Source organism: Mastigoproctus giganteus, chromosome 8 (assembly GCF_048544385.1).
Source record: "Mastigoproctus giganteus isolate SK-2022 chromosome 8, ASM4854438v1, whole genome shotgun sequence".
Taxonomy (NCBI): domain Eukaryota; kingdom Metazoa; phylum Arthropoda; class Arachnida; order Uropygi; family Thelyphonidae; genus Mastigoproctus; species Mastigoproctus giganteus.
The window spans coordinates 71,245,045-71,261,730 of record NC_143582.1 but is presented as its reverse complement, the minus strand read 5'-3'; the positions used below and the strand labels follow the sequence as shown (position 1 = coordinate 71,261,730).

Sequence of the window (16,686 nt, the reverse complement as noted above, 5' to 3'; positions counted from 1 at the left end):
TTCAATTGAGATTTTTCAGCTGAAGCATTAATCTTCTGAAATGACTGGTCATGTGTGGTTGAGGCAGACAATTGTGAGAATACAGACCCTAAGGCATTTGCAATTTTTGCAGGAGTACACAGCTCCTGTTCATTCCAGTTGAATATTGGGGAGGATAAAGGAGGAAATTTGCCATTTAGTTGTTTTATTTTTCTCCATATTATTCTAGAATCTGTATTTTTATTAACTGAATTTGCAAATCAGACCCAAGAATCTTTTTGCTTTCTTCCTGATATGGCGAGCTCTGGCTCTGAGTTTCTTATAATTTATAAGATTATTGGTTGTAAGATGTTTGCGGAATATATTCCAAGCTCGGTTTTTTCTTTTTTCGCTCTCTTACAATCCTCATTCCACCAATAATTTATGGATCTATGGGAGCTTGACTGTGACTGTGGAATGTTTGTTGTTGTTTGTTGTTTTGGTTTTTAGGAGCATTAGCAACTAAGGCCATATTGCTCCGGGATATGCGGTGGTCATTCCCTGACCTTTCCGCATCCTCCATATTTGGTGGTGATGGGCTCGAACCCCGGTCTAATCAAGAAGCGGGTGCTATGCACTGCTGCTCCTTCCCACCTGGCTACGGAGGCGCCTACTGTGGAATGGCAATAGACACAGCTGCTAGGATTTGTTTAGTAATATGGTTGGTGACTATGTCAACTGGACTAGATTCGATGATCTGATCATCAAAGGATACATGATAAGTGTACTTTGCCCAATCAGCTTTGGAAAATTTCCATTTCATGTGGTTTTCTGAAATTACAGAGTGTGAAGTTTGAATTTTACAGATTAGTGGATAGTGGTCACTGTTGAGTGGATCATCAAGAGCTGTTCACTCAATACAAGGAAAGAGGATCGGAGAGCAGACAGACAGATCTATTGAGGAAACTGTTCCTGTTGGGAGATGGATGTAAGTTGGTGAACCAGTATTTAGGATGGTAAAATTTTGCTGTATTTAGGATGGACATTTCAATAAGATGCCCAAAATGAGCATTTCAATAAGATGCCCTCGTCCATCTGCATTGGGAGAGCCCAAGAATGGATGATGTCCATTGAAGTCGCCCAATAAACAGAAAGGGGTTGACAACTGCAGAATTAAATCTTCAAGTTCGTGAATAGTACAAGGCTGACTGGGAGGCAGATAGATTGAAACAAGTGTTATAGTGACTACAATTGCTATTTGCATAGCAACAGCTTCAATAGAGGTTTGCAAAGGAATACGTCTGCAAGGGACTCGTGAATCTATGAGAATAGCAACCCCACCATGAGCTTTATTTGTAACGGGTTTATCTTGTCGGAAAAGAGTATAATTTTTGATCAAGAGAAAGATACCTGAGGAGTTAGATATGTCTCCTGTAAACAGATGCCAACTGGATTATGACATTAAATTATTTCCTGGATGTCATCAATATTGCTATGAAAGCCTCTGCAATTCCATTGCGCTACATTGTTCATTGTTTAGATTTAGATGAAAGAGCTGAGTCTGTCTATTTTTTAAAAGTGTTTGACGCGGTCACTTTTAATTTTATCTCTTTTTGGGAAAATTGGCCTCGTGTCTATTTCATCCTCTGGATAGATCTCCAGAATGGTTTCTGTTTCATTTTGACTGGGAATTTCATTAGTATCCATAAGGATGGAATCAATTGGCTGTTTGCTAAAGAAATGTGGCTTCTCTGCTTGAACGGGTCTTACAGGCGCTGCATGGGCAGCAGGTGGTATGGTGACTGGTGTGTTGTTAGCCCTGCTTGAAATATGTTGCTTTGATGATTGTTGATACAGAAGAGAGCAAGGATCGAGCCCATTCAGAAATGGAGATGTTTGGTAGAATTGATGTATCAGTTTGGACTGATACTGAATGAAATTTTTTAGAGGCTTCGGCATATGTACATCTAGGCATCTGTAGTTGTAATTGCTTTCATACTTCTGGGAGACTTTTCTATTTTGTATTTCTGGATTTTTTTCTCGTATCTCCACTTTTTAGAGAAGGTGGAGACTGGGCATTACAGTCAGCTTGGGTATGCTCTTTTGATCCACAGTTTGGACATACTGAGTCACCTCGACAGACTGAGTGTCCAAATTTCTGACATTATAACATCTTATTGGGTTTGGAATACCCTGCTTTCACTGATGAAGGTAGGTTGGATGAGCTTAATGTTAGTATTATGATCTAAGTCGGTATTAGAGTGCCATCTTTTTTCATCATAATTCTTTGGCATGTGTGACTTTTTGATCCTGCAGTTCCTGAACAATTTCTTACTCTGAGACATTCGTTAAGTCCCATTCTGAAATTACACCTTTGGATATATTAAGTGTGGCATGTGGGGACACCTTGTCTAGAACTCCACCAAATGAGTTGAGTCTGAGAAGAGACTCAGAGTGTTTAGAGCTGGTGGTCTCTAAAAGCAGGTTGCCAGATTTTAGTCGTCTCACCATTTTTGGGGAACCAGCTACGATCTCAAGACTTTTTTGAATGAGAAATGGCGATAGATTGCCTAAGGGCTGGTTTGTTAGTGAATGCAGAAACAGAAACTTTGGGTGTTCAATTCGAGGAGTATCCGTCCTGTCCCTTTGGAATGGAGGAGTCAATACCAGGTTGATGCAAATCCATATGATTTCGATTTGCAGTCTTAATCGGGGGAAAATTGTCACATTCCATGTTTTGCTCCTTTTAGCCTTGGGAGGTTTGCTTTAATACCCACATTTCCGGCCCCACCATGGGGAGGCAAGAGTAGTGCCACTAAGTGACCAAGCAGCTGAGTTATTTGGTTGGAACTGTTAGAAATAGAAACGGAAAGGAGTTCTTCCTTTCTGGGCCTTTGCCTACTTCTTGTAGTGTGAAAGTGCTACAGTAATTTATAAATAAAGAAAACGGTAGCTGGAATGAAATCTATTCAACGGCTCTTTGGATATAACAATTTTTGGAACACACAGAAATCACTTAGTCATGGAATGCTTGGCACCCAGGGCAAGTGTGTGAGTGACCAACCCACAAATTCCAGTCAATATATGGAAAATTAAAATCCCCCGTTATATGACTCTCTGATTTACTGGCCCACTCTATTTCCCTGTACGGTTGTTTATTATACTCATTAGAGTCATTAGGCCTATAACACACTCCTACTCTGGATTTTGATTACCCAGTGCATATGTCACACCAAACTGACTTTGCACTGCACTGTCCAGCCATGTCCACTGGCTTCACTTCCTTGGATTTTATGTGTTTCTTAACTAATAGCATAACCCCTCCTCCCTTCCTATCCTGTCTAGCCCTTGGACTCAGGAGAGATACCCATGAACTAGAGATGTGCAAATGTGACCCCAATTCCCAAAGGAGGATCAAAGGGCAACACAAATTGGATTTCAGGAAAGCTTTTGACACTGTTCCGCATGGAAGACTACTGTACAAATTGGAGCAGAATGGTATTAAGGGTAAGTTGCTACAATGGATAAAAGGATGGTTAAGTGGGAGAAGACAGAGGGTGGTAATCAATGGGTGCTGCTCTTCGTGGACTAATGTTATTAGTGGAGTCCCACAGGGTTCGGTGTTGGGTCCCCTGTTGTTTTGTATATTTATCAATGATATTGAGGAAGGTATATTTATCGATGATATTGATGAAGGTATATTGATAAATATACAAATCAATATTGATTTGTATATTTATCAATGATATTGATCAATGATATTAATGTCGAAGTTTGCAGATGATACAAAGGTTGGCAGGGTTGTTAATGACAGTAATGGCAGTGTGCTACTGCAACAGGATCTAGATAATTTGGGCAGATGGGCTAAGAAGTGGCAACTGAAGTTTAACCTTTACAAATGCAAAGCACTGCATATGGGTAGAAGTAACCCCAGAGAAACGTACCAACTGTGTTGTACTACACTTAAGGTGGTAGAAAATGAAAAAGACCTGGGAGTAATTGTGCAGTCAGATATGAAGTTTTCTGAGCAATGCAGACAGGCTGCCAGGGCAGGTCATGGGGTTTTGTCAATGATATATAGGAATTTTGCTAGCAGGGAGAAGGAGGTGATTGTCCCTCTGTATAAGGCAATGGTCAGACCATGCCTTGAGTACTGCGTACAGGTCTGGAGGCCTCATTTTAGTAAGGATGTAGATTTACTTGAGCGTGTACAGAGAAGGGCAACAAGATTGGTGAGGGGAATGAAGGGATCTTCTTACCAAGAAAGGCTTAAGTTCTGCAAATTTCAGTGGCTGGAGACTAGGCAGCTGCGCAGTGATCTGATTGAGGTGTATAAGCCCTTGAATGGGTTGAGCATGCTGAATTCTGATGGGATCCTTCCACTTGTTCAGATTACGAACCTAAAGGGGGCATAAATTCAAATTAAGAAAGGACAGATGTAGAATATATGTGTGGAAATTTCCCTTTAGTCAGCAGGTAGTTAATTGCTGGAACAAACTTCCATCTGTCGTTGTGGAAGTTGACAGGTTGAATAAATTTAAGGAGGAACTGGACAGGCATTTGGAGGGAATGGTGTGATTTTTTTTTTTTTTTGGCTGATGCTGCATAAGCTCATACACTTGCTTTCTTGCATCACATGCCACTACTACTACTACTACAAGTAATTATAGACCTGTTAGTTTAACTTCTGTTCCAGGAAACCCACCTAACACTGCCTGTACACATTGTACTGCTCAAATTCCATTTCTGCATTCCTTATATCTGTATGACACCACGTCTCTGATATCCCAACAATATCTGCCTTTGATGTTTTGAGCAATACCTGAAATACATCAAATTTATTTACCAACTCCTAGCATTGGTGTATGCACAAGTATGCATGCACCTGTTCTTATTCTTAGCTACCCTAACACAACCCATGTGTTTACTTGTACCAAAATGACCCCAGCAGTCTCTGAAATATCCTGCATCTTGTTTTCCAGGCTGTTGCTCGTTTCAATAGAAGCAGTGCAAGAATCACTTTAACCTCTGCCAGTGGCTACTGTTAATCTATTAGTTGGTGCATTCCCCCAAACTAGCAGTTTTACAACCCACCTAACACAGCCTCGATAGCATCAGCATATATTCTTGCACCATTTCTATTTAAGTGTATCCCATCCCTGTAGAAGCAGTCTCTCCTGTTACCAAACTGAGAAAAATTCTATCCCTTGAGCCTTGCACAATCTCTCCAGTGCCGAATTGATCAACAAGGCTCTCATCATAGACTCCAACCTATTATGTCTAGGCAGAATTGCAGACACTTTCAAATTCAACCCAAATTCACGGCTTTTTTTCAACTTACACTTAACCATCCCTTTATTCATAGCAGACTTGCCCTTAATGCCACATTGCTCTTGTTTGAACAGCAGTTTTTTATGTGCAAAAGTATCGAAAGCCTTCCAACACCTAAGAGTGGAATAATGCAATCATAATTTTGTTGCATAAGAAAGGAGATAAATCAGAAATTGGAAATTATAGACCAATTAGCTTGTTATCCCACATCTAAAAGTTGTGCACAAGGGTCATTACCAACAGATTAGAAAGAATACTTGATGAGAATCAACCGAAAGAGCAAGCTGGCTTTAGGACAGGATTCTCAACTATGGATCACCTTCACATAATGTCACAGCTAATGGAGAAAGCAAATGAATATAAAACACCATTAACCTTTCCAATGTTTTGGGCACTGGAAAGACAAGGCATAGATACCCCATATATTACGATTTTGAAGAAAATATATGAGAATGCTAGACTAGACAAAGAGAGTAATAAATTTAAAATTGAGGAGTTTGAGGAGACACAATATCTCCAAAGTTGTTTACTATTCCCCTTGAGGAAGCTTTCAGAAGATTAGACTGGTCACAGAAAGGAGTCAATGTGAATGGAGAGTACCTAAACCATTTATGATTTGCAGATGACATTGTGGTCATAAGCCACGATCCCAAAGAATTAGAGGAAAATCTTAATCAGTTATGCAGAGTTAGTAAGGATTTTGGACTAAAGATGAATATGGCTAAAACAAAAGTAATGATGAACAAGTATGCCACAGAAAGGGATATAATGATTAAAGGAGCAGTAATTGAAAAGGTGGAGCCATATACTTATCTGGGACAAGTTATTAGCTGTAATAATGATAAATGGATGGAAGTCAAGAGAAGAATAAATTTTGGATGGATAGCATTCAGGAAATATAGTCACATACTGAAGAGCAATATCCCAGTTTGTCTGAAACGTAAAATAATGAACCAATGTATACTCCCCACCATGACTTATGGAAGTGAAACTTGGGCACTCACCAAAGAATGGAAGAGAAGCTGAGAACTACACAGCGAAGAATGGAACGAATTATATTGGGAATCAGACTGTTAGATAAGAAGAGAAACACATGGATTAGGCAGCAAACTCAAGTAAAGGACATTCTTATCAAAACTAAAGAACTAAAATGGTCTTGGGCAGGACATATAGCTCGAAGACATGATGACATATGGATTAAGAAAATAACAGAATGGTACCCAAAAGGAGCTAGCCTAAGAGAAACCCTGGAAGACAACAATGGAGATGGACAGATGAAATTCATGAGTTTGTGCATAGTAAACGGTTGGCCCTTGCACAAAAAAGAAGGAACTGGAAAGTTGCTGGAGAGGCCTTCATCCTGCAGTGGATTGAAAATGGCTGATGATGATGTGTTCCCCTTCACCGAAATCTTCAATCATATAAAAAACAAATTTTCAGAAATTTGTTTTTTATATGATTGTTATAAAAACTCTTCTCTTCATTCCTATTTACGTATTACAATGGTGAAGGGAAAGCGACCAATGGAAAGTGCAAGTGGTGATAGTGCTAGGAAATGAAACAAAATTGATTTAGAAATGAAGATGAAAATGATTAAGAAGTATGCAGCAGAAAAAAGTTTGTCATCTATTGCAAGGGAATTAGGTCTCACTGCTTCAACAGTGAATACTATTTTAAAGGACAGTGCACGTATAAAAGAACACGTCAAAGGATCAATGCACTTAATATCAACAGTGATCACAAAACAGTGTTCAGGTGTTATACCAAAGATGGAACAGCTATTAATAATGTAGATGGAAAATCAGATTCAGAAGCGAGTGCCCCTGAGTGTAATGACCATTCAAGCAAAAGTAGCAAGTATTTATAAAGATATTAAGGATAAGTAGGGCAAATCCCAAGCCAAGTTCCTGGCAAGCAATGGGAGGTTTAATAGGTTCAAGTACTGTGCTGGTTTCCACAACGTAAAGTGCGCGGTGAAGTTGCCAGTGCCGATTCTGCAGAGAAATTTTGTGATGTGTTGGAAAAAATTATTGATGAAGGCAGCTATTCAACACAGAAAATTTTTAACATTGACAAGACTACTCTGTATTGGAAAAAAATGCCAGATCAAACATATATTGCCAAAGAGGAAAAGACAATGCCAGGTTTCAAGGCTTCAAAGATAGGGCCACACTCCTGCTTGGGGCTAATGCAGCAGGAGATTACAGATTAAAACAATGCTTGTGTACCATTCTGGAAATCCTCGTGCATTTATGGGCATCAATAATGCCACTCTACTTGTACATTTCTGATCGAACCAGAGAGCATAGATAACAATAACTCTCTTTGAGGATTTGTTTAAATGCTGCTTCATTCCCGAAGTTAAAAAATATTGTAAAGATAATGACGTTCCTTTCAAGATTTTGCTTCTATTAGATAATGCTCCTGGACATCCTACATATCTAGATGATTTCAATTCGAACATGAGAGTCGTATTCCTATCGCCAAACACGACTTCACTCATCCAACCTATGGATCAGTTGAAAAGCATACTATTTACGCACAATATTTGTTCAGACATTGTCTGCAGTAGATGATGAGAAAAAATTTACGTTAAGAGACTTTTGGAAATCTTACAATATTTACCATGCCATCTTAAACATTAATAAGGCCTGGGCGGAAATCACTAAAAGTTGTTTAAATGGTGCATGGAAGAAAATATGCCCAGGGAACGTAAAAGGCTTCAAAGGATTTGAAAAAGACGAATCACATCAAGAGGTTACAGATAAGATTGTAAAGGTTGCAGAGCTACTTCAGTTGGAGGTTGATGCCAAAGATGTGGAGGAGTTAATAGAGGAAGAAGAGAAGGAATTATCGAATGAAGAGCTAATTAACTTGCAGGCAGTGATAGTGAAAGAAGAAATGGTGACGAAGCTCAAGATGAACCAAATGAGGAGTCGAGACGCTTCATCACCAGAGAGATGGCAACTGCATTTTGTGAAATTGCATCGGCAATGGTGAGGTTTGAGATGGATACTGGCAGCGAACGATTCTTAAAAGTTAACAGAGGGGTGAATGATATGTTTGCTTGCTACAAAGAAATCTACAATGAAAAGAAAAAAGCCACTGTCTAGTCATCCATTAATATGTTCTTTCGTAATGTTGAGCAGCCAATCCCTTCTAAATCTCCACAGTGGCGTACTTATCAGCTGAAGATGTCAATTCTGGCAACGATGCTCGAGAGGTAAAACTTACTGACTTTACGCCTGTCTCCCCTCTTTTTTTGTAATTTTATAATTTTGAAATTTTTTAAATTGCACGCTTTTGTAATTTTTCCTGCACATGAGATAAAAAATTGGATAAATACAATAAATAATTCTATTAACATGTTCGTTGAACATTTCAATTTTTCAATTCAGCGAGCACAGTTGCGAGTGCTGCACAAGCATGGGGGAAATTTCAACTTACATAGCATTCCTCAGAATGCAACCCTTACGTAAGTCAGGGAGTTCTTGTATTACCAAAAGAAACATAAAAGGGATAAAAATATTGGGCAGATTGATAGAGGACAAAACAAAGTGAAGAGATAAAATTATTTATATCGATAACTGTGTTGTTTGCAAAAGGGCTGTCAGTGTTAACTCCGTAACTGGGGAACTGGCAACCACCCAGTGATTCAACATCACAGCCCTGAGAGCTTCTTAAGAAAGAACTGTAACATGTTAAAGAAAATATATGCATTAAATAAAATGTATGCATTGCCTTTTCCAGTTAAGGAAAATAGCACTAAATTATATGCTAAAGTAAATATAAAATAAAGCATTTATTCTAATTCACTAATCTTTACAGAATGTTATTGTTTCCCATATAGATGATATGGCATCACTTCCACTTGAAACTGAACTTCATTTGGCAACATTGCCTTTCTTATCAGTGATGACTCGTCTCGCTGACTACTATCAGTATCAGTTGACATTTCAGTCATTCTTCTCACTGCCATCGGTTTCCAGTGATTGTTTCCTTTAAAACTGAATCTTCAATCAATCTGTGTATTTCATTTTTAATTTTTACTGGTAACCCGATTATGTGAAGAAATAAGAAAAGAGTATTCGATGAAGAATAGGAATTACAGTATTACGTTGTTGCAGTGAATGATAAAATTATGTGTTTGCTCTGCGACATCATATTGGCAACAGTGAAGAAATACAATGCATATCAGCATTATACAGCTCACAAGGACAACAAATATGGTAAACTCAACTAGAAAGAAAATCGAAAGTCTGCACTTAAGAAAATGAAAGGTGGAAAGCAGCAGCAGCAAAAAGTATTCAAAACTATGTCAGGACAAGGGACTGGCATCACTGAAGCGACATATAAAGTAGCATCTATACTTGAAAGAAAGGAAAGAGGTAAAAATCATAAAAGAATGAATTCTTGAAGTTCTGGGATGTTTAGATTCAGCTAAGATTAATAAGTATAAAAAAGTACCTCTTTCAAGGAGGACCATAACTAATCAGCAATATGAATTAGCCCGAATAGCTTCATGCAATATGCCAAAGTGAAGACATTTATTATTCAATCACCTCACATGAATCCACTTACACTACAGACTCAGCGCAGGTGTTCTTCTTTATTCTTTATTAAGTGGTATATAGTATATTTTTTATTAAGTGGAAACGAGAGTAGCCTTGTTCGGGTGAAGTTTTTACGGCTCAGGAAAATAGAAGTTTTTTCTGTTTTATTAACTTAAATTGGCATATTAACTTATTTTCTAGAGATGGATACTGACTAGAGTAGCTAGTCAGTATCCATCTCTAGAGTAGCTTTATATTCCTAGTTACGATACTTAGTTTAAATTTTAACTTAGATAGAGATTTTGTAGGCTATTACTCAGTATTGGTAAGGGTATCCAATCCACGTGTTTTACAAATTTTGTAGAGCCGGCGAATGGGAAGTTTTTTAGCTATATTTAGCTGCTTTATTGACTAACTGTTATATTCAGTTATTTTCTATAAGTAACTTATAGACCTAGTCAAGATTCTTGGTTTATTCTGAATTGAGACAGTGAGATTTTGGAAGTTAATTAATACTTAAGTCCGTAGATTTACCGTTCGTAATCCTGAACTATATAGCGTTAGCTTAGTATAGTATAGTATATAATATTATCAATTAATCAGTAAAATTTATTAATCTTGTTGAACTTCATTGTCAACTAAATTGTACTTTTTAACTAAATACATATAATGACTTAGATTTTACAAATGTAACATAATTAATTAATACATAACTTGATACGGAAGTTATATAAAGAAACTCATATTTAATACTTGATACTGAAAAAATATATATAGATATATAGTATTACAACTGCGTTGGATACAAGTTTAGGATTATAATTTTGTACTGTAATTGAAATTTTATTGAAATTGAATCGAAATCATGACTCAGACCAGAGCAGCAAAGCAAAAGGCTCAAGCTAAATGGAGTGCTGTGGTTCAGGGGAGAACTGAAGGGGGCAGTTGCCCTCTGAATCACAGCCCTTTAAAATGCACTGCTTGCTTCATGTTTGTGGAGCAATCAGGAATGGGATATGATATTGCCACAAGGGGGATGGATGTCTTCTTTGTGTGTGTGTGCGTGATGTAAGGAGTGTGAGGAAATGAGGCGACAACTCAGCGTTGTTATAGGTCTATATGAGAGCTTGAAGAGCAGGGTGGATGCCCTCGAAGGATCTAAATTGAGGGGCAAATCGAGCTCTCAGCTGACAACATCAACGCCAGAGCTTGCACTTGACCATCACGCAACACAGCGGCAACCCCCAAGGCACAATGCACTGGTCCCACAGGAACTAGTAGTTGTTGATGACTCTATTGTCAGGGAAACGGGGAACATGCTAGTAAAAAAGATAGGTGGAAGAGGACCAGGGTATGTCTGCCAGGGGCAAAGGTTGAGGATGTTGTAGACCAGATATCATCTTTTAATGGCACAAAAGGTGATATTGTTGTACACGTTAGCACTAATGATATTAAGAGTAGAAGACCGGCGGAATTACTTAACAAGTAAAGATCACTGTTGAAAAAAAGCCATGAATTAGAGTTGAATTTGAAAGTATCTGCAATTCTGCCCAGACACGACAGGAAGGAGTATATAATGAGAGCCTTGTCGCTCAATTCGGCCCTGGAAAGATTGTGCAAGGCTCAAGGGGTAGAATTTTTTTCAACCTGGTTTGTACTCGTTAACAGGAGAGACTGCTTCTACAGGGATGGGATACACTTAAATAGAAACGGTGCAAGAATATTTGCTGATGCTATCAAGGCAGTGTTACGTGGGTTGGAAAACTGCTAGCTTGGGGGGGATACAAGGACTAATAGATTAACAGTAGCCACTGGCAGAGGTGAAAGTGATTCTTGCACTGCTTCTATTGGAATGAGCAACAGCCTGGAAAACAAGATGCAGGGTATTTCAGAGACTTCTGGGAGTTATTGCAGTACAAGTAAACACATGGGTTGTGTTAGAGTAGCTAAGAATAGGAACAGGTGCATGTATACTTGTGTACACACCAATGATAGGAGTTTGGTAAATAAATTTGATGAATTTGAAGTATTGCTCAGAACATCAAAGGCAGATATTCCAACAATATCAAAGGCAGATATTGTTGGGATATCAGAGACATGGTGTCACACAGATATAAGGAATGCAGAACTGGAATTTGGGAAGTACAATGTGTACTGGAAGGATATACAGGATAGGAAGGGAGGAGGGGTTATGCTATTAGTTAAGAAATGCAGAAAATCCAAGGAAGTGAAGCCAGTCGACATTGCTGGACAGTGCAGTGTTGAGTCAGTTTGGCATGACATAAGCATTAGGAGATCAAAATTGAGAGTAGGAGTGTGTTATAGGCGTAATAACTCTGATGAGTATAATAAGAAACTGTACACAGAAATAGAGTGGGCCAGTAAATCAGAGAGTCTTATAATGGGGGATTTTAATTTCCCAGATATTGACCTGAATTTGTGGGTTAGTCACTCACACACTAGCAAGGCTTTTGTGGATTTATTGGATGATTGTTTTCTACACCAGCATGTTCGGGAGGCAACTAGAGGGAGTAATACTCTTGATCTGATTATCAGAAGTGATTCTTCATGTATTAAGAGTCTGCAGATAAAGGAACCACTAGGTGGCAGTGATCACCGTGTGCTGGAGTGGGATTTAATCAAAGAGATAACTACCATCAGGGGTAAAGGGAAGGGTTTTTACTTTCATAAAGGCGACTACAGAGCTCTGAGACAGTATTTAAATTCTATACGGTGGGACCAACTGATGATGTTACCAACAGCAAATTCAAACTGAGAAGCATTCAAAGAATTTATCTTGGAAGCTACTATGCTTTACATACCAACTAAGAAATATTGTTCAAGGTTTAGGCCTAAATGGATGTCATATGAACTAATGAGACATATGGCAGAGAAGAAAAATGCATGGGATACATATAAATTAATGGGTGACATGGAAGCCTCCGATAGATATAAGCAAGTCACAAAGGAGATTAGGCAGGCAAAGGCAGATTATGAGAAATTCTTGGCAAAGGATGCAAAGAAAAACAACAAAGAGTTCTTAGCTATGTAACCTCTAGAAGGAAAGGGATGAATCAGATCGTTCCACTGGATATTGATGGTTCAACTGTTGATGATCCTGCTCAGGTGGCTAACAAACTAAATGAGTATTTTGCATTTACATTCACCCATGAGGAGTTATTCAGGGAGGGGAATGCCAGAGGTGAGTTAAACACTGACAGTGAGCTAGATGATTTTGTAATAACTCAGAGGAAAGTGGAGGAGAAATTGTTGAAGATAAACATAAAAAAGGCATCCGGGGTTGATGGGATCTATCCAGTTATATTAAAGGAGACAGTAAAGGAAGTAAGCAAACCATTAGCCATAATTATGAGAGCTTCTTTGGACTCAGGGGAGGTACCCATAGACTGGAGATGTTCAAATGTGACCACAATTCACAAAGGAGGAACAAAGAGCAACAAGTAATTATAAACCTGCTAGTTTAACTTCTGTTCCAGGAAAACTAATGGAGGCACTGGTTAAAGAAGCACTGCAGGATCATCTAGACAAGACTTCAGTTATAGCTCGGACACAGCATGGTTTTTTAAGGGAAAGTCTTGCCTGACCAATTTCATTGGATACTATGATGTGCTCACAAAGGAACTGGATGGAGGGAATAACTTTGATATCATATATTTGGATCTTATTAAAGGCTTTTGATACTGCTGCACATGGAAGACTGCTGCACAAATTGGAGCAGTGTGGCATTGGAGGCAAATTGCTGCTATGGATAAAGGGATGGTTGAGTGGGAGAAGTCAGAGTGGTAATCAATGGACACTGCTCATGGACTAATGTTATTAGTGGAGTCCCTCAGGGTTCAGTGTTGGGTCCATTGTTGTTTTCTGTATTTATAAAGGATACTGATGATGGTATATCAAGCTTGATATCCAAGTTTGCAGACGATACGAAAGTTGGCAGGGTTGTTAAGGACACTAATGACAGTACGCTGCTGCAACAGGATCTAGTTGAGCAGATGGGCTGAGAGGTGGCAAATGAAGTTTAACATTGACAAATGTAAAGTACTACATATGGCACTACACTGACAGTGGTAAAGGATGAAAAGGACCTGGGGGTAATTGTGCAGGCAGATATGAAGTTTTCTGAGCAGTGTAAATGGTCTGCAAGAGTAGCTCATAGTGTCTTGTCAATGATATACAGGAATTTTTCCATCAGGGATAAGGAGGTGATTATCCCCTTGTATAAGGCAATGGTCAGGCCACACCTTGAGTACCGTATATAAGTCTGGAGGCCTCATTTTAAGAAAGATGTAGAGGTGTTGGAACAAGTACAGAGAAGGGCAACAAGGTTAGTGAATGGAACAAAAGGTTACTCTTACAAAGAAAGGCTTAAATTTTGCAAATTACAGTGTCTGGAGACTAGGCACCTGTGATGTGATCTGATTGAGGTCTATAAAACCTTGAATGGTTTGAGCATGCTCAATGCTGATGGTATTCTTCCTCTTGCTCAGAATAATCACCTGAGAGGACATAAATTCAAATTCTTTGCAGCCCTTTTGTCAGCTTGACAAGAACTTGTGGGTTACAGCAATAGCAAGGTGATAACTAGGTTTTCCCAAACTTGTGTGGCACTGGTGGCACTCTATGTATCAGAAATCTGGTCCTCTGCCCCTCCAACCCACCTGCAGCAGTTCTTGGGGATTGGGTATTGGCTTCTCCGATCCCTCAGTAGGACTTCAGGATATCCCCTTACTATCTCTAGGGATATACTACATTCACTGCATGGAATGACTCCTTGGAAGCAAATGATCACCACTCGTAGCATAATTACGCTCTCCAAGCTCATTCTGTGTATATTGAATGGTCCCAGTATTGATAGCCTCATCATCCTGCCCACGAAGAACAGCAAAATAACTAACCAGCAAATATCTATGATCAGACCTGCCCTCAACCAAACCAGTTTGCTCCAGCCATATGTTCCCAGCAAACACGATTGAACTCCTCAATGACCTAAATATCAACCTGAGGTGATTTTCATGGACAAAGCCTACAGATCAAAAGTTATTGCTGATATATACACAATCTTGTATATTTAGAACTTTCACTTCACCATCGCTTTATGTGGTTTCTATGTTAGAGGATGATATGCACTCCTATCACCTACTCCGGGCAGTCTGCATCCCCGAACTCTTCTTGGACAGATGCTGAATGTATTTAGAGTATTATGTTGAATGTAATCTGTCTTAACTTCTGTAATTAATTAATATTTTATTTTACCCAATATAGATATTGTATTAATTTTTATTTAATTTTTTAATTTCCTAGCATTTGATTGCTGTCTAGGAATGGATGCAACTTTTCTTTACCTGATTAAATAATAAATAAATAATAATTAAAAAAAAAAGGTAAACTGCAGCCATTATTAACCCACTGCAGGATGGAAGCCTCCTCAACAATTCATGCTGAGGAAAAATGGACCATAATCTGCCATGCTGGTCCAGTGCGGTTGGTAGATCGACTGTATTTAGCAGTCAGGGACTTGAACCCCTGTCTACTCAAAGAGCGTGTGCTATTGCACTCCCGCTCCTGACCACTCGGCTACAGAGGCCTAATTTAGACCTAAATGGATGACAGATGGACCCAATGACATTAGTGAAATACACATGAAATTATTGAAAAATGAATGAGATGATCATAAATTATCAGGGATACAGAAGCATACAATAAGTAAAAACTATCTGCAATCAAGTCAAAACAGCTAAGAATAAAAAGTAGCAAATAGTTCTTGATGTTAACAGTAGAAGAAAATAAGGAATTACATTGGTCAACTAGACATGAATGACATAACTACTGCTGACCCTGTTCTGTTTCGGACAAACTGAATAAATATTTTGCATCTATCCACTGCACAATGAAGTGTTTAGAAATGGCATGCCAGAAGCATAGCAACTGGCAGTATAATAATTTTTTGATAACTAAGAAGATGAAAGTGAAAGAGAAATTCTTGATAGTAAAAATTAATAAGGCACCTGGGGATAATGGATTCTATCCAATTATATCAAGAAAGGCAGCAAATAGAGGGAAGTAAACATTTAGCACTAATTATCACAGCATCCTTAGAATTCAGTGGAGGTCCCTATGTACCACAGATATGCAAATGTCTCCCATATCCATAAAGAGAAATCACAGAGAGAAGCGAGTGACCTGTAAGCTTGACTTCAGAATCATCATCATCAGCCATTTTCAATCCACTGCAGGATGAAGGCCCCTCCAGCAACTTTCCAGTTCCTTCTGTTTCGTGCAATGGCCATCCATTTACTACTCACGAAGTCGTGAATTTCATCTGTCCATCTCCGTCACTGTCTTCCAGGTTTTCTGCTAGCTCCTCTTGGGTACCATTCTGTTATTTTCTTACCATCTGTCATCATGTCTTTGAACTATATGTCCAGCCCACGGCCATTTTAGTTTTGATAAGAATGTCCTTTACTTGAGTTTGCTGCCTAATCCATGTGTTTCTCTTCTTATCTAACAGTCTGATTCCCAATATAATTCATTCCATTCTTCGCTGTGTAGTTCTCAGCTTCTCTTCTATTCTTTTGGTGAGTGCCCAAGTTTCACTTCCATAAGTCACGGTGGGGAGTATACATTCGTTCGTTATTTTACATTTCAGACAAACTGGAATAATGCTCCTCAGTATTTCCTGAATGCTATCCATCCAAAATTTATTTTTCTCTTGACTTTCAGCCATTTATCACTATTACAGCTAATGATTTGTCCCAGATAAGTATATGAATCCACCTTTTTTCAATTACTGCTCCTTCAATGATTATATCTCTTTCTGTGGCAT

General features: G+C 38.7%; 1 protein-coding gene across 1 annotated transcript in view; it reads right to left on the bottom strand.

Moving 5' to 3' along the window:
• Nucleotides 1-16,686, bottom strand: part of LOC150081620 (sorbin and SH3 domain-containing protein 2-like) — a 193,458-nt gene that overhangs the window by 170,114 nt on the left and 6,658 nt on the right. The window lies entirely within an intron of this gene.